The sequence below is a fragment of the Tauraco erythrolophus genome, chromosome 6 (genome assembly GCF_009769465.1).
Source record: "Tauraco erythrolophus isolate bTauEry1 chromosome 6, bTauEry1.pri, whole genome shotgun sequence".
Classification (NCBI taxonomy): Eukaryota; Metazoa; Chordata; class Aves; order Musophagiformes; family Musophagidae; genus Tauraco; species Tauraco erythrolophus.
In genome coordinates this window covers 8,052,879-8,077,183 of record NC_141470.1, presented here as the reverse complement: position 1 = coordinate 8,077,183, position 24,305 = coordinate 8,052,879, and the positions used below count along the sequence as shown (strand labels likewise).

At 48.2% G+C, this 24,305-nt stretch overlaps 1 protein-coding gene across 3 annotated transcripts in view; it reads right to left on the bottom strand.

Annotated features, from left to right (window-relative positions):
- The window catches only part of CD151 (CD151 molecule (Raph blood group)), a 39,553-nt gene extending 20,338 nt beyond the window's left edge, over window positions 1–19,215 (bottom strand). For 2 of the 3 annotated variants that reach the window (XM_086613063.1, XM_086613061.1), the window contains exons 1-2: window positions 19,177–19,215; window positions 1,779–1,899 (exon numbers count right to left, since the gene is read on the bottom strand). The gene's annotated coding sequence lies outside the window, so the exon portion shown is untranslated. The remainder of the gene's footprint in view (window positions 1–1,778; window positions 1,900–19,176) is intronic. The other variant, XM_086613062.1, reaches the window with a different exon arrangement.
- Between the last annotated feature and the right edge of the window lie 5,090 nt (window positions 19,216–24,305).

The following is a 24,305-nucleotide window of genomic DNA, read 5'->3' as shown; positions in this document are numbered from 1 at the left end:
TTGGGCAAGTCCCTTAGTCTGTCCCTGGCCTCTGCTCTTCCTCCCCCGTGCAGGACCCTCATCTTTCTCTAAACCCAGTTACCTTGTAAGATCTCCACTAAGAACTCCTGCTCTATCAGCAAAAGCCCTAGAGCAACACAACTTAACTGCCTCAAGAGTGCTTTTGCCAACATAGGCTACTTTGACCAGTGAACTAGAACTTCTCTTTTGGGGTTAGTAAAATCCAGACTTACAATGAGAGGACTGTCTGGTAAATTGGTTTTGGCAACCATTTATGAGGTATGCTGGCTCAAATACACCAAAAGGTTGCAAGATGTTAGTAATGAAGTATGAGAGAATGAAGTAATAGTGAAGCACCTACATGGAGAGCAAGGAGGAAAGGATGATCCACCTATACAAACACCTCAAAAAACAGAAAAGAAAAAAAAAAAGAAAAAGAGATCAAGCTCAATCTGCCGTTTCTGTCAGCAAGCCACAATGTCCCAGCTGGTTAAGAACATACAGTACATGACTGCCAGGCAAGGTAGAGGTCACTTCCAAAGTGAAACCATCCCATGGCCTGATTTTATTGGGCTCTCATCCTACTGAGACTGAACTCTTAGCAAACCGGACAACAGGAATGCACAGAAGTTGAACAGCTTGGCCCCAGTTCTGGGTGATGAGCACCTGGGAACACAAGCACTGCACAATCAGCTGTTCTGCTGCACTGAGCCACCCGAAATCTCAATGGCAGGACTTGCTCTGGCATCCCACATCAGACCACTGTATTTTCATTTGCAGGCCCAAGGGCACATACAGGCACGCACCCACATCGCAGCTCCGAAAGCACGTGGCACGCACACACACACACACTCCCGCTGGCTAGACGTTCATTTAGTCATCACAGACGTTGCTTGGTACGTTTGCCTCAACTTGCAGAGCCACAGTACTTAATTAAACAGGAAAGGAAGCCAGGCCTGCAGGCTGCTTCTGCACAACCTGCCCTAAAGCAGCATCTGACAGACTGGAAGAAACAACGCCAAAGCAAATGAAACAGCTTCCAGGCCATTAAAAGTATCATTATTTTTAAGTATTGATTTTTGAATGATAGCAAGAAAATTGGTATCCAACACATCAGTGACATCTATTTCATAGATAACTTGTATGCCAGAAGTTATGTAACTTTTAACATCTCTGCCAACACACACAAGAAAGACTCGCTGCAGGAAATCCCGCTGCACCTATGCTGCTATGAAAGTGCAGCTCCCAAATGGCTGACAGTCCAACATGGTCAGCCCCCTGCCAGTACAGCCACCCCATGTACCCAGTGGGTACGCTGCTGGCCTGGAGGGCAAGGTTCAGCTACCCCAGAGTCTATCCGAGCTGGGCCAGATAACCCCGGCCCTGAGGCAGCTCTTGGCAAACAAAGCAGAGTCCTCCCCTCAGAATGTGCAATGCAGGTGTGGGACAATAACCACTTCAGCAAACTGAAGATCTCATTCTCCAGCAAGGCTACCCCAGCCTTTGAAAGCACAGCCTTTCTAAGTGCACTCTCTGTAAGATGAAAATATTACCACTGCCACTTTATCTGCCCCACTGAGCATCTGCAGAAAAGGCCTCCAGCTGCTCATCAGCTTGCCAGCACACCTCACACAGCCCAGAAAGCAGCCAGAAGTCATGAAGTAAAGCCTTCCCAGGAGAGGAACTCCAAAGCTCGCCGGTGAAGAGCTCCAGTTTACAGAGTGCCATCATTCACCCCAAACGGATCGTCAACGTGGGTCAGCAGTCTTGACACTGACCTTTCACCACCAAAGCAGCTCACAGCACCAGTGCAAATGTTCGGTCTCCTTCAAGTGCTTTCTTCCACGCTCTCTCTTCTTACTGGCTTTGGTCCTCTGCTGGATTCAGGAAAGGAGAAAGCTGAAAAAGAAAAGGAGAGAGATGCAGAGAATCATGGACTACGTCAAAGATTAGTCTGAGAATCAATATTTGATAATATGCTTTGCCAGCAAGTCCTCCTTTTAACAGGGAGCGCATGATTTCAGAATACACCTTACGAATGCACTTGATTAAACTGGAAGTGTGCAGTGGATAATGGGGGACAGCTAAACTGCAGCAGTTGGGAGTGTGAAGACCTTCTGATGGTAGGAAGCTGTCAGAACAGGTTTATATTCACTGCTGCACCCTGTAAATGCTGTCAAGGCTGTGTACACACCATAACAGCAGCTTATTCTGGTGCAGAAGGCCTGAAAGTAACTCCATGAGAAAGCTCAGGAAGAAGACCCTTCTGTGCAGTGTGAAGCCCTGGCTGGTGTTAGTGCCTTGAAGCGATCATTGCTCCTAGCCCTCCCATGGGACCTGTGCAGGAAGAGGCAAGAGGTGGACAGACAGCACCAGAACTCCTTGCATACATCCCTCCTCTGCACCCAGGGCTTACGAACCCCAGGATATAGAGCACCAACCAGAGCAGGGCCCCTGCAGAGAAAAAGCACACTAGGAAGTCACCGTTTTCTTCAGTCTCTATCCTTGTTGAAGGATAATCAAGACACAGGTCCTAAGCACCATAGCAGGCTCTGCTGGAAAACAGCTCCCCTGAATTCATCTGCCACTGCTAGCCCTCCTAGAGCAAGGCTCCAACCTCCCAGTGTAAATGCACAGTACCTCCCTCAGGTGCAAGCAAGAAGCCAAATGAAGGTGCTTTCAAACTTAACAGGGGTTATTTCTCTACAACCTTACTACCTTTATCACAGAATTATTGAATGGAATAATTGAAGGGACCTTTCAAGGTCAACTAGTCCAACACCCCTGCAATAAGCAGGGACATCTTCAACTAGATCAGGCTGCTCAGAGCCCCATCCAACCTGACCTTGAATGTTCTCAGGAATGGGGCATCTACCACCTCTCTGGGCAACGTCTTCCAGTGTTTCACCACCCTTATGGTAAAAAATTTCTTCCTTATAGTTAGTCTGAATTTACCCTCTTTTAGTTTAAAACCATTACCCCTTGTCCTATTGCTACAGGCACCACTAAAAACTCTGTCCCCATCCTTCTTATCAGCCCTCTAAGTATTGAAGGGCCACGATAAAGTCTCCCCAGAACCTTCTCTTCTCCAGCCTGAACAACCCCAACTCTCTCAGCCTTTCCTCATAGGAGAGGTATTCCCTCTCTCTGATCATTTTTGTGGCCCTCTTCTGGACTTGCTTCAACAGGTCCATGTCTTTCTTGTACAAGGATCCCAGAGCTGAACGCAGTACTGCAGGTGGGGTATCACCACAGCAGAGGAGGAGAATCACCTCCCTTGACCTCCTGGCCACACTTCTTTTCATGCAGCCCAGGATACAATTGACTTCCTAGGTTGTGAGCACACATTGCTGGCTCATGTACAGCTCCCCATCCACCAGGACTCCCAAGCCCCTCTCTGCAGGGCTGCTTTCAATCTGTTCATCCTCTAGCTTGTATTGATACTGGAGGCTGCCCCAATCCACCTGCAGGACCTTGCACTTGGTTTTGTTGAACCTCATGGGGTTCATATGGGCCCATTTCTTGAGTTTGCCCAGGTCCCTCTGAATGGCATCCTGTCCCTCAGGCTTGTGAGTTGCACCACTCAGCTTGGTATCATCTGTGAATCTGTCGAGTGCATTCGATCCCACTGTCCATGTCACTGATGAAATTAATATTAAACAGCACTGGTTCCAATATGGACTCCTGAGAGGCACCATTCATCAGTGATCTTCATCCAGGCATTCAGCCGTTGACCACTACTCTCTGGATGCAACCATCCAGACAATTCCTTATCCACGAAACAGTTCATCCATCCAATCCAACTCTCTCCAATTTAGAGAGAAGGTTGTGTGTGGGACCATATCAAACACCTTACAGAAGTCCAGACAGATGACATCAGTAGCTTGCTCCTTGTCTGCTGATGTAGTTACTCCATCACAGAAGGTCATCAGGTTCATCAGGCAAGACTTGTCCTTGTTGAAGCCATGCTGGGTGTCTTGAATCATCTCCCTGTCCTCCACGTGCCTTAACATAGCTTCTGTGATGATCTTTCCAGGCACAGAGGTGAGGCTGACAGGTCAGTAGTTCCCAGGGTCCTCCTTTCTACCTTTTTTTAAAATGGGTGCAATGTTTCCCTTTTTCCAGTCACTGGGGACTTCACCTGACTGCCATGACTTTTCAAATATCATGAAGAATGGCTTGGCAACTACATCAGGCAACTCCCTCAAGACTCTGGGATGCATCGTGTTCAGGTTCCTCAGGTGGTCTCAAACCTGATCTTCTCTTAAAGTGGGAGAGTCTTTGCTCCCCCAGCTGACATACTTATAGAAGCCCTTCGTATTTTTCTTTCTGTCCCTTGCCAAGTTCAGCTCCAGCCATGCCTTGGCCTTCCTGATCCCATCCCTGTACAACCAAGAAATGTCCCTGTACTCTTCCCAGGATACCTGTCCCTGCTTCCACTGCCTGTGCATTTCCTTCTTGCCCTTTAGTTTGACCAGCAGGTCTCAACTCATCCATGTTGGTCTCTAGCTGACTTTCCTGATTTCTTACACATGGGGATTTGAGAGCTCTTAGAGTCCTTAAAGATCTGCCAGCTCTGCTCTGCTTCCTCATCCCTGAGGGCAGTTTCCCAGGTGAATTAGCTCACTTGTGCTGGTGACCAACAGGGCCAGTATCACATCCCCTCTGGTAGGGCTGTCTATTACCTGGCTTAAAAAGTTATCTTCAGTGCACTCCAGGAGTCTCCTTGAGATTGCCTACAGCTCGCCGTGCTACTTGTCCAGCTTCCAACTCTTCCTGTTTGTTAACCATGCTGCATGCATTGGTACAAGGCACTTCAGCTGGGCTGTTGGCCATGTCACCTTTTTAGAAGAACACACCTTCATTCCTTTGAGGTGTTTCACTGGTGTTTCCCTGTTGGCTCCTATTAGCTCTCTGTAAAGACTTCAAGTGTTGCTCCAGCATACCCAGCACATTGCTCCAGCATACCCAGAGCAACAGGCTGAGGGCCTAAACACCATCCCTCTAACCCTCTAACCTTGACGTGTTGTTCCATGGCTTGTCATTTCTGCGGAGGCAGTTAGGCTGCATAAGGCTGCTGTACTGGAAAATGGCCTCTAGCATCCCCTCCGTCCCCTGCTTTTCTAAGATAGAGGGTCCTAAGCTTTTTGCAATCATTTGTAGTGCCACATCCTCAGCCATTTCACCCTCATCCCACAGCAGGCAGGTTCAATTCTCCCTGCAATGTTTCCACTGGCCCTGCAGGCGGCAGGATGGAGAGGGGAAGAGAATAGCAATTCTTCCTCTCTAACCTGTCTGTTTGGATACTGAATTAATGATCCCTTGATCTACACCCTGACGCTAACTGACTTCACAGCCTAAGGCTTAAACGCTTATCTGTTGCCTGTATCGGGATATGGAAGCAGTAATACTTCCTGACTTGCCTGGGAAGGATAACGGGGTGTTTACAAACCACCCAGAGAGAAAAAAGTTACTTTTTATTAGCAGATCGAATTTAACACAATTCATAAACATTTTAACTTCCTATTCTCGTCAAGGAGAGGTTGCTGCAGGTCTTCACCTAGCATAGTATGGGCAACACGCCTTCGTTTATAATCAGTTTGGATCACCCCTGCTTCCATTCCCTATGAAAAAGAACACTCTGTTAAGAGCTAGAAACTTGTTGATTCACATTACTACATAGCCTCTAGACCACAAAAACATCTCTTGAGAGAAACAGTGGAAATCCCAGCACTTGAGCCACTGAGAAGCAGGCCAAACAAAGTTCTGGAATCATTAATTAAAGCAAAGATCAGACAAGGGAGCTTTCTGAGGAACTAGGGAGAGGAGGCAAGGCACAGGCAGCGCACAGTCACCTGCAAAGCAATCAATAGCTCTGAAGCATCCTCAGTCCCAAGGCTGGGCCCAAACTCTCCTTGAGCACCCTTCTGCTCTACCATTCATTCATCTGATTCACGCTGCTCTCACACTCCGCCCTTCCAGAAGAGAAAGTCGATCCAAGATGCAAAGCTGAACGCTGACCCAAGATGCAAAGCTGAACGCATTGCTTTCCATCTCAGCGTGTTGGAACGTGCTGGAAAGTCAAAGTGCTTGTGCCTTTAGGGCTGGAGAGAAGGCAAAACACGAGTCAGACATCCAGTGAGGCAAAGAAGCTCCTTCTTAGGCAGTCATTTATATTTGTGTGGGGAGCAGGCACACGGAACAGATTTTGGTCCAAAGACCTCCTCCCTGACCCTTCACATGGAAGTTGAACTCATTTGGCACTGCTGAATGAGATTCTCCAGACCACAGCTTGGAAACTGCCTTTATCTCCTTCTGCCTGTTGTCTAAACTGCCTGCTCCTGAGGGCATGGAGTCATCTTCCTTGACTCTCCAGTACCTAGGCAAAAGGATCTCAGACTGAGCCTTTTAGGGGCTGCTGAGAAGTAAGGAATACAAAGCAATGCTTTCTATATCAGCTGCTCCTACCAGCTATGTGCACAGTGGTTCTGGGAGAGGTGGAGACAACTTAGAAAGCCACCTACATTCAACAAGAAGTAAGATCTCTCTTTGGCAGATCCTGCTTGGCCCTACCTCTCGACTAGGAGAGCACCTTTCTGAAGAATTTAGAAAGGATACGCAAGATCCCATCTGGGAGTTCGGGAAAATCTCACCTCAACACCCTCTGGGTCTAGGCATCACCTTCACAGGCGCATCAGTCCTGCTGTCACCCTTCAGGACACTTGCCAAACCCCTCCTTTCTTCCACCCTGGCTCTAGTTGCTGCATTTTGAATAGACCCCTAAGAGAGATGTAGACCCTTAACTCCTGCTAAGTTCGATGAGTCAGGTATCCAGTGAGGAAATGTGTGCCTAATACACCCAAGGAGTCATCTGCTCTTCAAGACAAGAGCTGTCTCTCAGGAGAGGAGCACTCAGCCCTTCCACTTGTTTTTTTCAAGACTGTTTACTTCCCAGGGGAGGGACTTACCGAAGCATAAATAGAAACAAGCATAAATTTCAAACTCAGCAAGGATTTACGTGTTCAGCACTACAAACACACCTGCAAATGAAGTGTTTTATGAGGGGGTTAGTCAAACCTGGGCGAGGTGATGGCTGGCTTCAGGATTCTTGAGGAAAAGAAAGCATGAGAGAGAAAGAGCAAGCGATCGAGCATGCCTGGGACCGTGCGTATCCGTGCTCTAGCACTGTTCCCTTCATACAGTTTTCCGGTCCTAACAAAACACACGCAGCCAGCCACATCCTGAGATCAGAAAGCCCTCATCTGCTGCTCCCAGACGGGAATAACCAGGAAAGCAAACAGCCCCTCCAAGCACCCAGTCCCCATTGGGAGCTGGAAGGCAAGCCAGAGACCGGCACACACTGTGCGATCAATGGGAACTCCCGCATCAAACAACATACTCTTGTTGCTCATAAGGCCTCCTTTATCCTGAAGGATCCCAAAGCACTTTACGCTATTTATACACAGGAACCACTTCACTAGTCATTGAACTGAGGAGAGGAACAATAGCCGTCTCTCTTCTCTCACTTGAAGTGCCAGAAATCAGTGCCTGGCATGTGTCTGCAGAGAGCTCACAGCAGTGAGGGTTTGCCACCATGAGGAACAATAGTTCAGATAGGTCAGACAAACTCTCCACCACAGCCTGCTATTGGAATTTTATATTCTGTTTTCCCAACTCTGTTCATGGGTATTGTGGGGCTTGTAGTTTTGTGGTTTTTGGGGGTTTGGTTTTGGGTTTTTTGGTGGGGTTTTTTTTTAGTGTGTTTTTTTTTAAAGCGGGGCTTTGTCTGCATTGAAGAACTTACCAGTAGCATTAAACCACATTTCTAAACAAAACAGTTTGTGCAAAATCAGCGTTCCACGTGATCCCTTCCTATTCATTACCCTCCTATTCATCACATTATCGGCTCAGCTCTCAGAATCGAAGCCCTGGGTCCTTAGGGTTTTCAGGGAGTGCTCACAAAACCTCCCTGCCCTGTAGCCATGCCAGTACCAGGCCCAAGCCAACAAGTGCTAAAAACCCTCCCAGCCCCCACGAAGCCTATTCAGCCAATTACGTACATGAATCAAAGCGCTCTCACATAACACAGCCATGAGAACCATTTGTTCATCTCTACAAATAGCTGGGTTTTTACACGGTGGTTTGAGCTCAGGGCAAAGACTAACCTAACAACACGTGCTGTGTTGTAGCTAGTGCAGTCACCCAAAATTTGACTGCAGTCTCATTGCTGAGGCACTTTCAGTTTCATCCCCTACCCATCTCCGCAGCGAAAAGGTGACAAGCTAAAGCTGGTACCAGGTGCATACCCCATGGCAGGCCATCATCTTCACCTCACCAAGCTCACAAACAAATCATGAGACTTTAAAACCCACTGTCAAAAATACGTCGTTAGGCAGCTGGTGTGTCACCACAGGGTACATTTCTAGCCTCTCAAAGACACAATGTTCTATAATCTCACTGCCTGAAAGGTTCTTTGCCTCCTCAAAGCATCCTAACAAAGCAAAAAAGGTAGCATGTTTTAACAGGAGCACAGAGAGATCAAGTGACTCTCCCAGCAGAAAGAAGGGGTGGATTTGCTCTCCTTGCACCTCAACATCCATCCTCCATCCACCGAGCTGTTCTGTCCTCTGAAGACCATTGCAGAACACAAAGCTGGAAAAAGCAAAGTTTTCAAGCTACTTGACAGCACTGCCCTGCCTGCATCTGAGACGCCTGGCTGCAGACAGCACAGAAGAAAGCAAGAGGTACACAAAAAAGCTGGCACCAACTTCAGCTTTTGTACAAAACTTGGTTTGAGTAGGCTGTTCCTGTTCACACTTTCTGCAGGGTAAACAAGCAAAGCAAAAGTCTCTGGAGTCAGTCCACAGATCTCGCCCAGGCAGCCCGCCTCAGTTTCAGCTCCACAAAGATCACATTTTAAAAGCAGCTGATAAGGGATCTGAGGTGGAAACTACGTTAACAGTCTTACCACTTCAGCCATGTTGCTGATTAGCTCAGGACTGGTGCCAGCCATGCCAGAGAAAATCTCTCAGTATGTCAGCAACAGAGCTGGTACCTGTGGTCTTAGGAATGGGGCAATGCACTCTGCAATGCCCACCATGTCAAAAGAAGAGAATATCATGCAGCCACAGATCGGGGTGACAGCAGCTCTCACCTAAGCATGGCAGCTAGAGATATCGGTGACATCTTCAGGAGCTTTCCTTCCTATTCAGGACTGCCAACTCATGCGGGAACACTCCGGCACGTGGTATTAGCCACTCCACTAACAGCAGCACCAGGAATAGCCAAGAAGTCTCTTCTGACCATCAGTCCTTATATATCCCTGATGTCTGTGTCTCCAGGGGTGTTTTGGACTGATTATCAAATGCTTTGCAGAGTTACATTCCTCTCCAGAGCTAAAAACACTTTTACTAGAGTCAGATCAAATATCAAGCACAGTCAAGGGCAAATTAAATGACATTTCATTTCCCGAAGCTGTAAGTCCAGTCCGTAGGAGCTGTCTCTCTCCTGTTGCTATAGGAGCAACGCTGGAAACAATGCTCAATCCATGCTGCTTGAGGCTGCCTTGAAAAGGGCCATTCTTCCAGTAAAAATTAAACAACCCCCAGCCAAAAATAAAACATTCCACCCCCTTCCGCTCCCACTCTTGTGTAGTGGGTTTTAATGACTCCACCAAAACCATTTACGCAGCTGTTTTTAGAGGAGCCTGCAAACTTGACAGAGAGGCACCAGCATGTGAATAAATAACTGGGAGGCATGGGCTGTCCTCAAGGCAATTACTTGCTGGCCCTTCGCCAAGGCTGGGGGCAGGGGAAAAGAGAAACAGAAGTCCCTGACCTCAGAGCACATGCTAACAAGCTCTACAGAAATCCCCCAGCCCCAAGCCATCAACCACCTCCCTGAAACACCCCCCTCCACCGGTCTGCGTACAGACCTGCCCTCGGAGGCCGCGGGAGCTGGGCTTGCTCAGGTCCTCTCGGCTGCTTCAAACAAACGCAGAGCAAAGGGCAGCTCTCCATGAAAAGTACAGAGCTAGAACCAGTACAGAACCTTTGGCAATGCAGTCTCAGCATATCATCCACTTCAGTTAGAGCTGGCAGGAATGAGTAACTGGAAAAGAGTTCCTCTAACAGATGCCAGCACAAACCAGCTGGATGTCAAATGAAGCCAAGAAATCCTGCAGGGGATTTCTCCACCAACCCACCCTCAGGTTACCCTAGCACTATACGAACAAGCGTCATTGAAGGAAAGCCTAAAAGGAGTTGGAAACTTAATCCTTTTTCTTCCCTCTCCCCACACCGTGGAGGTCGATTTTCAAGTCAAAGACAGACCATATCATCTCATCTGATCTCCTGCTGTTTTAAAGGTCAAAATTTTAAGCACCAGAAGTAGTTTGTTCTACAACCCTAGGACACCCTAGATTAACTTTCAAATAGCAAGAAGACTCAAGAAGACTTCAGGAGACGGAAGAAACCATATGCTTTGCTCCCTTGGGAGCCTCTCCAAACATTACTGGCACATACTCAGTATTCAGACTACTTTTTTGAGCTCAGCAGAAAGCAGCAGAGCACTTTCTTCTGTATGTAAGAGACAGGAACACGGCAAACATCCAGCATTGGGTAGACTCATTATCTGACTTTAAATGCAGTCCATGCCATTAGTGAGCAGCAGGCAAAAAGCAGTCCACAGCGTGGTTCACTTTTGGGTTAAGATGCTCAGTGAGTTCTTTTACATTAAAAGCAAAAAATACTCAGAGAAAATCTAGGAACAACACAGCTAAGTTTCTGAAGAAACTGAGTAACTACCTTCACTTTGACCCAAGTTTCTGTCAGTACGAAATGTGAAAATTACAGCCCTCTAGGATACCAAGGGATAGAGGAACCCAGAAAACAAAAGTCTCTTCTAACTTTTGAAGAGTTTAGATAAAACTCTCAAATTCATGCTGGAAGTAACCAGGGCAATTTTGGCACAGAAAATAATCCTCCTGCTACCCACCTCAGACGAAACAGTGTTTCGGCACTGACCACTCTGGCATCAGGACCACCTTCCTGTCACTCAGAAAACTCCTCACCGCAGCAATACATGCACATACAGCAGCAGCATCTGATTTGGTAGCCACTACCATGTGCACAGGAAACCAAAAAAGACTATTTGGTCAGGATGATGCAGGGAGACAGGACCTGGGCTGGCCAGACATGGTTCTCAATGTCAAAAATCCGGAGGATTCTGCTGATCTGCAGCAGTTATGCTCTTTGTACACAGGGAAAGCAGCTTCCCACTTACACACCTGTAAATAAACTGATGATAAGAAGAACTGCATCGATACAACTACAATCATTTAATTTGAATACCGTTACTGCTCTCATATAAGGTGGCTTCCTCTCCCTTCTTTTTTCCCTAAAAACTTGTTAAAATTCCTTGTGAAGGAGCAAACAATAAAACCCTTTTTTTCTACACAGGAGTCTTCCACATGGAGACAGACGAAGCCAAGGTAAAGCTTGTGACACCAGTGAAGGCAGAGTTTTTTTCCTCTGCAACTGTGTCTGCTTTTCCCTCCTTCCAGGACTCTTGACACACATTTGGGAGTCAGGATCCACACTTTCCCAGTGCCTGACCAACTCTGAGGCCAAAGAGTCCAGGGAAGTCGGCAACTAGGATTTTTTCCTGGTTAAGCACAGTGGTTTAAATTTCCTTTTTTCCTGCCTGGAGATACATTACACACACTGGAGGTAAGCAGTGGGGAGGGCACAATGGACAGAGCAGGCTTTTGTCAGGCTCTCCAGAGCCCATCTCCGAGGCTGAGCACAGCCTCATTCCCCACACACAGCACAGGAGCTCGGCAGGACACTTGTACTCTTGCCCCACTCAGGAGGAGGGGAAAAGCCAGCAAACTGGGACTCAAAGGTGTAGCAACCAGCCTGACAGTTCCTCCTCCTCAAATATAGAAAGAGGTCCTCCCGACAGCGTAAAATTTGTCCTTGCAAAAACCCTCCAAGCAGACAAGGTAACTTGGAGATCACATTAAATCTCTCATCTTACCTCTGGCAGACCTCTCACCTAAGCCAAGTCTCCCACAAAGATGGAAGAGGGCTACTTCACATAGCAAAGGAGGACCTGCAGCTAACCACAGCTTCCAGCTCGCTGCCAGCTCCACTCCTCAGCAAGCTGGGCGTCCAGACAGGACCGGACTCACCTTTCTATGCTACAACAGGCGAACGCGCAAGCACGAAGCCCAACACTTTCCCATATACACATACATGGTGCACGGCACTCAACACACACACCTGAGACCCCTTTTTGCTCCAGAGCAGGCTGCTCCGAGGCAGTGTCTGCCATACACGTGTCTGCCCGGCTTCTCTGCTCACCGTACACCGCTGTGACTGCACACGCAGCACCCCATCACCTCCCCAGGAGCTCTGCTTACAGCGACCACAGAGAAAAAGAACAAATCACCTCTGTTTCCAGGGCAATGTAGGGGACAGATGATGTGCGGAAACAGACTCCACAACTTGGAAAGTTGTAAAGTAGGTATGTTTATTGCAGCGCTGGGTGCACGGGGGATCGCTCCACCACAAACGTGCACACCCGCCGTAGCAGTTTTTCTTGTATTTATACAGACATACTCGTCACCCCCTCCCCCAAAAGGTCAGTCTCTCCCTGGAGATCATTTCCATAGCCCCCGCCTCAGGATCCGCCTCAAGCTCCTCCTTGACACGCCTCCTGGTGGTTGTGGGCAGGGGTCTTTGGGATGAAGGCCGTAGGTCTTCCTCGCTGTGTGTTTTCACTTCTTCCCTAAAACTCTAAAACTCTTGTTTTGGCTGGGCCTGTAGAGCCAAACCGTTTCCCTGGCCTTGAGTGGACATCTGGTTGTCTCCTACTTGTTATTGCTTGAAGACAAATGTTAGTTCTCGTTAGTCCTTATCTCTCCTCTTTGTCTGTTTTTCTCCCTATGGGTCATGAGTTACAACCTTGCCATCATTTATTTTGTCTCTCTTACCAGCCTTCTTTTCGGGTAGTTAGTGTTTCAAAGCAGGGATTAGTATTTGATAACTTCTAGCAATTCACAGAGCTATTTCACAGAGCTATGTATTTCCCAGAGTCTTATGCCTATTCTTATACCTATCCATAGAAATAACAGCTAATATAGTCTTATGTAGTCTTATGCCTACTCCTATACCTATCCCCGTATCACAGATATGGGACATGAATTCCTCCCTTCTGCATTCCACTGAAGCTAGGAAGAAATACTGACATTCACAAGCCATGACTCACATGTGCTTCGTCCAGCACTCCAGAAGTCCTGCTCACTGGCTGGCATGCAAAAAATGCCAACATGGCTGGCATCTGCCAGCTGGTTGTGTTAAAGTATAAATTCGATCAAAATTGTCCTTTGCCCTTATTTCCTTTATTGCTGCAGTGTGGTGATCACTGAGGATCAGAGCACTTCCTGAAAACACAACCACGCAGGCACCGCAGCTGTTGCTCTGGCAGATAACAGGTCAGCGAGGCTCAAAACATGATCCACTTCACACAAAACAGAAACCTCTCCCCCAGAAATTCCTACCTTAAACCACTCTTGGTCCCAGTTTTAACTGGATTTCAGTAGTGAAGCAGCAAATAATCTGTTGTTCAGATTCCCACTACGCCGTAAGTCATACGCTTGTACTGAAAGAGCTGCCAAGGATCCCCCCATTAACCTTCACAGAGCATAATTCCTGACTGCCCCTCCTTCTCCCACTAGACCAGTATCCTGCTCCCACTAGCAGCTAATCATGCTTACATCCTTCTATAGGAGCAACCTACACTTTCAGACCCACGTCAAGCTCACTTCACTACTGTCTGAAATGCACCTACTGAGCTGTACAGCACTTTTCCAGCTTGGACTGAAGAGCCTTCATCACCGGACCAGCAAGAAGAACTGAAGTTAGAAACATGGACAAAGTTGGTCACACCCAAACATGGCCCTGCTCTCAAAACACACCTCTTTTTCTGCCATGCAGCACCAGGAATGTGAAATAGTAATTATCTGCTTAGTCCTTGTGCTGTCTACTTCTCTTCCATAGGGGCAGAAGCGTTGCAGGACAAGGTATCAGACAAACTTTCACTTTACCCATTTGCACAGCGCAGCCAGATCTTTCTCCCACAGTGTCTTCAGGTGGTGTTTGCTCCTCTCAACCTGTCCCTCTCCTACAGTGGCAAAGACAACTGGGAAACATGCTGCAGATTTCAGCCCAACTCCACAGCTTCTTAGGAGCATGCATCTTCCACTCTGCAGCTGCAGGGACAAGCTCCACCGAAGCATGGGCACTTAGAGCCTCACAACTCACCTCACAACTCCTTCCGTTGCCCCAGATCCCCACTGCTCTGTTTAAAACCAGCTCCCTGCTGCTCTGTTTTCCTTCCTTTAAAAGGAAAGAGAACCTGGGCTGGAAAAGTGAACTTTGCTCCTTTTGCATTCAGATCTGGTACCAGCAACAGATAAGAAACAGCAGGCAATGCCAAATGTTCTGTGTCATCTAATTCCAGCTTGGTTTTTCCTTACAAAGCCTCATTACCACTGCCAGGAACAACACGTAGGTATGAGCGACATCCTCGCTAGCGCTTCCCACACATCTCATTTCCACCTCTCTGAAGAGACCATGCCACATCCCACATCCTCCACACTCCCCCACTCGGATGCACTCACCTCTTACACACACACACTCAGCAGGTAGGAAAAGCAACTCCATGGCAGCCTACATGGATGCAGGCAATACATACCGGCCAACTCCCTGCACAACTAAAACTGCATTTGGCTGGCTGTACCCTGCCGACAGCGGCTGTGGGTCAACACCCAAATGAATTCAAACAGCTGTCAAGGGCCCCTCTGTTAACCTCCACAGAACATAATTCCTGATGTCCTTCCTTATCCCACTAAACCAGTATCCTGCCTCCACTAATGTCCAGCAATGATGGCATCAAAGCTATGCATGAAATACACATAATATATATTTGTATAACACACAAATATATATATATATTGATATCAATAGCTTCCTGAAGACCCCAGCTGGCATGTGTCATGGCAGCTATCTGTGCTTACATCCTTCTAAGAAGACAGTTACACTTTCAGTTTTGTGTCAAGCTCACTTCACTACTGCCTGAAACGCACCTACCAAGCTGTACAGCACTTTTCCAGCTCAGACTGGAGAGCTGTAAGAACCTGACCAGCAAGAAGAACTAAGGTTAGAAACATGGACTGAGACAGCCAAACCAGAATGTGTCCCAGACCCTAAAACACACCTCTTATTCTGCCATGCAATCAGGAGTGCAAAATAGTAATTATACTCCTGCTCACACTGCCGAGAGTTTTATTCCCGTGCAGCAGCCAGGACCCAGGACTAATAGGACTGATTGAATTCATTCCCCCGGATGCCAGGCTGTTGAGATCATAAGCAGAGGAGTCTGGCAGGCGGGACAGAGCAAAGCACTGGCAAGAGAGATGCCCATTGGCAGTGCTGCTATTACAGTGCTGGTCTTTGCCAAGAGGGCCTGGCAGCAAACGTTTTCCGTGCCACGGGCAGAGATGGTAAGAGGTGCTCTCTGCAGAACTGACAAAACACCTCATCTCCATCCTGTAGCCCTGCCGTTCCTCATTTCTCACTCCATACCCTGGCTCCAGGCATGCAGTGGCAGGGAAAAGCACCTTTCTCACAGATTGGGAAGAGTGTCACCATCCTGGGGGAAAGTTCTGCCAAAGTGCACGTGAAAAAGAGAATGGGAAAATGGGGCAATTTTACAAACAGTGACACTGTTCATCTCATTTTGGCTTTGCTGTGGCAAAATCATCTTCAGCATCTTAGATTCTTATGGGAAAAAAGAAGACCCAGGGAACTACAGGCCAGTCAGTCTCACCTCTGTGCCCGGCAAGATCATGGAGCAGAAGTCTGAACTGAAGGATAAGCAAGTGAGACGGAGGGAGACTTGGTCTTCACCTTCAGGATTTTGAAGGTTTTTAAACAACCAGGACAACTAAAGTTTCTGTTCCTCGCAGCCAGGGAAGTTGAAATGAACTGTAATTTCCAAGACTCACCCTTTCCATGACCTCAGCTCTTGGTGCATATGCTCAGGGAGAGCTGGAGATAACCCAGTGTCAAGCCCAGAAGCAGAAAGAGGGTAGACGTGGGGAGCAGTAGAGCATCTTGTCAGGAGGTTTCAAGAGCAAGACTGACAAGGCCACTGAGGATAGCAGTAGCAGACTGGGACATGAAAAAGTAAAGCTCCCCCTTTTTGCTTTTCAGACACAGTCCATCCACCTTTTATCTTTCTAAGCTTCTGTCTTAAACAGAAGGCACAAGAAAAACAGAGGGACAGCACAATTGCTTTCTAAGTGACCAAATCACGTGGAAACATCAGACAGGATAGCTTGCCACATACAGGCATAGATGGTGACAGAGACGTTACATGTACAAATACGTATAAAAACATGTTTTCCTCCTATGCATAACAAGTAGCCCAACGCACTCCTTAGAGCAGAAGTAGAACTTTGTAGAAGCAAGGAGTGAATTTACCTGGGGAATGACCCAACTAGAGGAGACACAGCTCGCCAATCAGCTCCTTCAGGGCTGTTTCAAGAGCAAGGGAATTGTTGCCTGGTCTGTGTATTTGCAATGGGAACAGCTAGAGTTGTGCTACAACTTTTTTTTGCTAGGAATAATATAATATGCCTGCTGGAAACTTCCTAAAGGGGATAGCTAGTGCTCCATCAGCCACACCCACCTAGCATTTTTGCTTGACACGGGAATACAAGCAGATTTCTTCCACGCCCTTGCTGAAGAATCTCTCACACACATCAACACAAACTTTCAGAGGCTGCACTGAAAATCTTGACTTTGCAGAGTCAAGATTTGTGTGTGCCTTACTGTACTTGAAGTCTCAGTGTCCTGCCCATAGCCAAACTGACATAAGTAAGACTTCCCTTCTGCACAAGGGGGCTGGGAAGCTAAAGCATTGGAGAAAAATCTTCTTGGGTTGGTATTCCCTGATAACGCAGAAGGTGGCTTTCGTATTAGAGCCAAGAGAAGGAGAGCCACAGCCCCAACAGGGCTAAGTTCCTCTTACTTAGTGCTCTGCTCTCCACACTAAGAACAAACCTTCCTTTAACACACCTGCCTTGAGACAGCATAAAGAAAACTTGACTGTTAAGCTCCCACAAACATACCACAGGACAGATTAACCACCTCAGACTCCAGAGCAAAATCAGATGTCATATATGGGATGTTATCTCTAGCACGTGGAAAAGCAATGTTCTTATTGTTTACTGGAGTCAACATACAGCAGGGACTGCCAGGACTTCTACCAGGCAACTGGAGGAGTCCTTCTCCTCCATCGCAGAAGGACTCCACCAAGAAGGTAAGGCATTATTTAAAAAAAGCCACAGGCCAATCAATATATGTGACAGCTTGGAATAAAACATGCTTTTTGCCGAAATACAACATACAGACAGAAAGACATCCAGGTCAAATTCAAAGACATCATCAGGAAACTACAGAGTAAGGATATGATCTCAGGACAGTTACATGAAGGAGCTCAAAAGCTGCCAACTCCGCCGACTCGCAAACCAAGCTTTCAGCAAGGACATCTGACTCAAACTAGTGGCACCTAAGAGCAGCTGTAGCAAAGCAGAGCCAAGACCCACCTATGCAAGACAGTGTTAGGCCTTTGACAGGGACCTGTGACCAGATGCCTCATGTAAAGCATAAGTGATGCTGCCCCAAGCACTGCCCAGCTTTCAACAATTTGCAGATGTGAGATTGTTTGTCCCAGGCACATAAACTCCTTCACAGAAGCAAAATACACTGAAACTTTTCCATCAACTTTTCTGGTTTCCGTTAAACTCAGCGACAGCTCAGAAGAGATAGATGCTCTGCTCTCTCCATAACATGGCAGTCATCTTTGGTAGCTGTGAGAGTCATCCAGGAGAACTGGGATGGACCTTTGTCTGACTGATGACACACTGCATCTTCAACAACACCAGGCGGTAGATATCCCATCACTCCAAAAGCTTCCCCAAGAACCTAGGCAACGGCCTTGCAGCTGGCAAAGGAAATGTATTTTGGCAAAAGGGACTTCTTTCAAAATTGTTTCAACAAAATGGCCACCACTGAGTAATACCTCTGACGGGTGATGCCACTTTAATTAACCATTGTTCTGGGAGACAATATGTGAACTCTCAGAGCAAGTCAGGAAGCGCAGTAAGGGGACGAAGGAAATGAAGCAGCATCATTTAAGAGATGCTATAGAGTAACCTGAAATAAAGATATGTCATTGCTAAAATTCAACAGGATACTGCAGCATGTTGATTACAGAAGCCCTCGGGAAGAGTCAGGGATTTTTTTTTAATTTAAAGCAGTTTACATTCTTCAGGAGATGACACACAACAAAGGCTACTCTAGGAAAGACTCCTTATGGCAAGCAACACCGCGGTGCAACAATAACCCATTGCCACCAACTTCCCGTCTGATTCGGTTTCACGAAAATTAAAGAAATGGAACATCATCTGGATTTGCAGTAAACAAGGGCTCACCCTCCCCCTCCTCCTCCGCCTCCAAGGGTCCTAGAAGCCCAACATAAGCCCTACAAGCCCTTACTGGTACAACAGAGAGACTCAGCTGAGCAAAAGGCAGAGAGAGAGAAATGCCGTTCCACGAGATAGATCAGGGCAACATTCGGAACACCTTTCCTACCGCACGGACCGTGCACAGCGTCTGGCACCGTCCCCCTCGCAACAGGTTAAAACAACTCAAGGGGGGGAAAAAGGAAAGCACAAGCCAAGCCCCTGCGGAGTTGCACAGTGCCGCCGGGCGCTGACGGGGCAGCGCTGCAACGGAGCTGGCCTGCCGTGGCCAGGTGCGGGCCGACCACCCTGCGGCCCAGGGCGGGCACGGAGCGCGCCAGAGCCCCGCGGCCATCAGCGGGGCCCGCGGGCAGCGCTCTGCCCCGCGCTCCCAGGGGCTGCCGCGCGGCGCGCCGCACCGCCGCCGTCCCGGCCTCCCGCACCGCCCCCCGCCACTTCTCCCGCCGCGCCGGAGCCCCGGCGGCTGCGCTCGCGTCCCGCCGGCAGCAGCGGACACACCCCGCGCCCCCCGCCCCCCTTCCCTTCCCTTCCCGGGCGGCCGCCATTTCGGGGGCTCCCACCTCACCCCTCCGCAGCGTTCCACGCCGCCTCACGCCCGGACCCGCCGCGCTGTGAGGGAGGGAAAGGACCGAGGGCGGGAGGGCGGCGCCTAGCACGCCCGGAACGCCCCGCGGGGCGGTGCCTCGGCGGAGGGGCTCCCTGCGGCGCCCGGGCCGGCGTGCTCCGGTGCGTTAGTTCGTTGCCTGCAAAGGAAAAGGCCCCGAAGTGCGGCGGGTTGCGCGGTCGGTGATGGCTGCGGCCGCTCGTAGCGGTGACCCGCGGCTCTCCCGCCTGGGGCTCACGCTGCCGTTTCCATTGCTGCAGGCAACACGTTACAGCAAACTCCAGATAGAGCTTTTGGGTTTTTTTTTTAAGCTGTCAGACCTGCTTGTTAACGAGTTTTCCATGAAACATCCTGTAAATCAAGATCAGGCCCTGACTGGCACATTCCTCATCTTTCCGTTCCCTCATTTCAACCTCAGCCCAGACACCCCTGTGCTTAGCAGCGGCCCCTCACAGGGGCTGGTCGTGGAAGAAAGACCCCCAATCGCCCACACGGCTTTTTAGGGATGAGTGGGAAGAGAGGAGACCTGAGCAGGGAGGGAAGGAGGGAGGGAAAAAGCCAGTTAAGGACCTCCTGGGCGTTTGCCTCAGCTGTGGCACTTAACCTCTCCTGCCCATGTTCCCAACTCAGAAATCACTTCGTCCTTTACAATGAGTAAACCATCTCCTCTCTCTTCAGCCCGCGGGGATCCCACCGAAGCTTTACCTTGGAGCCTTTGGAGAGCAAAGTGGTTAAATGGAGGCTTAGGGACCAGCTAACACATCCAGAGGTTTCTGCAGGGAGCACGTGGCAGAGCCAGGAGGCAATAACAGTGGCACTGGCCCCGACTTCAGGCCCCAGCCCTCCTTGACGGAGTCCTGGGTAGCCATGCTGGGCTGCTGCCTTCTTGCCGTGTCCCTAGATTTCATGGACAAACAGGAAAGAGCATAACCTCCCACCCTGGCAGAGTCGGGTCAGCAAATGGGCATGATTAGGCACAACCACAGCCTGCACGGCAGCCGTGTGCCTGGGAAAGCCTGCAGGCAGAGATGAGATACACCACAGGACTCTCTGCATCCCAATCCTCAGCTTATGACTGAAGTCATATATATTTACCGCTTGGCTTGATATGCATATCAAGCATGCCTCGCAGGCCCGAAGAGTCTGGAGCTAGATTATTGTAGCTATGCCAATCGAATTTCCATGTGACTCATCAACAGCCAGAAAAGTAAGGAGCAGGCTGACGGTGACTCAAACATCTAACAAATGTCTGAACTGCAGGACTGCGGATCCATTGGCACTGAGCAGGAGATTTCCAAATAGAGCATTTAAAGGTGTATAGCATGAGCTATGAGATACGTTTATTCTAGGAGCTGAAGTAGTTGGTCAGTGTATATATGGAGCAATTAACAAGTAAAAAGAGCGTGAAAAGAGACCAAAAGGTGACAGGACAGAAAATAACACTTAAGAGACTGCATGATCCCCACAGCAGGAACTGAGGAAATGTGTGTAAATGGAAACTGTCCCTTGGAGTTCAGGCTGCTGGAATAAAGAAAGTAGAAGAAAACCAACATCCCAAACCTTTGCAATTCCTGCATTTGTCCTGTGAGAAAGCTTTAAACTTATCACTGTGGCTTAATGCTCTCTCTTCAGCCCTGTTTTGGCTTTTCAAAGAGATGCTGTCGGGCTAATCCTGTTACGCTTATCCTTAGTGTATTAACACGAAAGAGAGCAGTGAAACACGAGGCAGAGTGGTGTCCCTTTGCCTATGTGCAGAGCTTTGTGGGACTGTAACTGCTTATCAGAGCAGCTGGGTTTTTTCGCCTTTGCCCCTAGACCTGATTGCATACACAGCTGCACTGTTGCACCTGCCAGGATAGGCTTCCTGGGCTGTGAGAAAAGTATTTTCTTGTGATACAATTCCAAAATGCCTTATAGATTATGCATAAGGAGTCACCTGTCCACTAAGCGACTGCAGCCAATAAGGTGCAGGAATAAGCCCTAAGGCAGCATCTATTTTGCGTCCTGCTTTGTCTCATGCCACCTCAGAATATCCCCATTACTTAATTTATGCCCCAGTTTCTAGCAGTTGCTTGCAGAGGGTGGCTGCTCCCAGGGCTTCCACTTAGAGGCAGGAGATTCTGACAAAAACAGAGGTGGTGGTGGTGTAAAATTAGGAATTTTGTGGACAGTCTGGTCTAGTTTGGGTCTGGTATCAGAAAGGTTTAAAAACTAACAACATGCCCCTCTAGACTGTAAGCTACGAGGTCTTCCCATGAGAAACTGAAATATAGTACAAAAAGACAATGAAAGACCATCCAGTAATAAAACCTATCCTGGTGCTTACTGTCGTCCAAGCACAACATGCTCAAACTGTGTGCCACTTTGTCATGGTTGAAACAAAAGGCCACCCTGTTTTTGCTCAAAAAAGACGTTACGGTGAACCATTTCCTGTGCTGTCAATTTATAGCAGGGTAAATAAGTAATAATTTCTTCCGTCAAAGTTGCAGAAAGGTTAGCTCTGTAATGCACAAACACAAACACACCAGTTGGAGCCATGCCAGGGCATAAGGATTAAAAACAACCAAATTCCTAACTCTGGTGAATTGGGACATTATTAAAATAAATGTTCAGTTCTACAAATATAGACACAAGGGGACAACATGCCCTCTCTGAAAGCACTACAATGCACCCAGACACTGGGGAATCCTCTACCCATTTTCTCCTCCCTGCTCTGCCTTCCCTGATTGGCCAGACTCTGGCTGCTTTAGAGAAGAAAAAAACAAGACTGGAGATGGAATTCCTCCCGTGCTGCCCCCAAAACATGGGTTTCTGATCAACTGACTCTCTGCTTATAAATCTCCCATTTGTACCACCATGGGGGACAGGCTTCTCAGCACTCCTGAGCAGCAAGAAGGAGAGGTCACACTACAACCAGAGACTGAACAAAAGAGGCTGAATCTCCTGCAGTGCCTGAAAAAATCATCTCTGAACACAATCATTTGAAAGACAGCATTTCTTTATTGCCTGTGCTCTGCTTGCACACAAAGAAAACATGCTTAAGGTTGTACATGAAAAAACCCCACAGTAGTTCTTGCCGTTGCAATATGACAGTGCTGATGAAGGTAATACAGAGGCTGGCCCATGTTTGTGTGTCAGCTGTATTTCACATCTTTGTCTTTCATGTGCTCTGTACACAGTGTGGGAGGTGCGCATTCAGACCACATTAGCAGACTGAATCCTGCTCTTCCTTCTGCAGCAACTTCCCAAATCCTGCTGCTGCAGATAGTAAACGTTAGCATTGCTGATGTGCTCCAACCAAAGATGCCAGTTCTTAGTTGGCGCCACTGCTTACTAACTTGCAACTGGAGCATGATGCAGAGGAATCATTGACAGAAGCTCCCCTAACTCAAGTAGTGGCTTTGATCCATTCAGCCGGGGATAATGTCTGCATTCCTTCATGGCCACATTGGCTGGAAAGCCAGAAAGCCACATCTGTGTTCAGATTACAGGTGCTTTTCCCTTCCCAGACGTTCTTTCTTGCAAACACAAGCAGTTTCACTGGCAGCACTGCTGGTGTGACTCGAGACTCCACACCAGCAGCCCTGGTTCTTTTAACCTCTTTTAACCTCTTCTAACTTTCAGATTCCCCATCTCTGGAAGGTGTTACTGCAGTTAAACACAGCTGTGAACCACAGCCAGCCAGCAGTAAGAATTGAGCAGGAATTTATTACTTCTAGCTATTCCTTTTAGTCAGGAATCCTTCTCCTCCGGAGAAAAACTTCCTCTTTCCTATCAGAAGTAAAGGGCACTGGGAGGAACCATGGAAATTCTTTGTAACAGTGATGGACAGTAGGTGACTCAGAGCACTTTTCCTGCATGGGATATTCCCAGAGAAATTTGTGCAATAAACAAATGTTCAGAGTAGTTGCCTTATCCCAAGAGAGGAAAGACAGTGGATAAATATAGGTGCTGCAAGGTTGAGGGGAGTGCTTCACATCTTGTGCCTAAAATATGAGTCACACACAGAAACAGGCTCAAAGAAGAAAGGGAACGGAGCATTATTAAAAAAGCTCACTTAGTCCACAAGGCTTTAAGCTACAAGACAGAAAGCACCACTCCCCAGAGGACGGCAGGGGCTCCATGGCCAGGCACAGGGGCAGCTATGCCGAGAGGTGCGCTTTTGGGGCTGGATCCTGCCTCAGCCCGCGCCTCTCCTTGCCCTTGCCCCACCCCTTAGTGACAAGAGGGCCCCTTCTCAACGAGAACAAGTTCAGTCCTGCTCCTTCTCCGTCCCTTCGCTAGCAAAGTGAGGTTACTGCACAAGGTCACCGCAAGAGAAAAAGCTTCACTAGGTACGTCTCACGCAGGCAGCTGCCTCGTGCTTCCAGCCCAGGAACGTTTGGAAGCACTGTGGTCAAGCTAGCAGGGTGGGATCTTTCAGTACTGCAGATAAGTCAGTTCCTGATTGCTGAAGGTCTTCCAGGAAAAGATAAGAGAATGGGAGGAAACGGGCAGCATTCAGCCTTTAAAACAGGCTATATATGGCCCCTCCTAGTATGTACGGCACAGCTCCTGCAACAGGTTATGAATCAGCAGCATGTGCCAGCACCTGTGGGACCCGGGGCAACTGCTCTGTGTTCTGGAAACAGTAAGAGGGACAAAGTCCATTAGGATAACAAAGTGAAGAAAGCCATTGGGATGACTCGTTTTATCAGTTCATGTTATATCCACCTCTGGAATCAGTTAACGACAATACTGGCAACGCAAAACAAGTTTCGCAGTAAATACAGGGCATGATCCAGATCTTACAGGGACTGATGGAGGTTTTCCTGCTAACTGCAGCAGGCTTTCGGCTGGGCTCTGCTGTTACAGACCAAGAGGAGATACTGCTCTTCGAGACAGATGGATCACTACCTAGAGCTAGCCCAAATTTAAAATAATTTCCTTATCTTGTACACTAAAGTTCTATTTTATTCAGCACCCACTGTGTCCTCCACTCTCTGCTGCTAGGCCATTTCTTTGCCAGAAAGAATAGGAACAAGACTTCATCCTTTTACAGGGAAGCGACCTCGCCAGACAGAAGGCCCAGTTTGTGCTATTAGC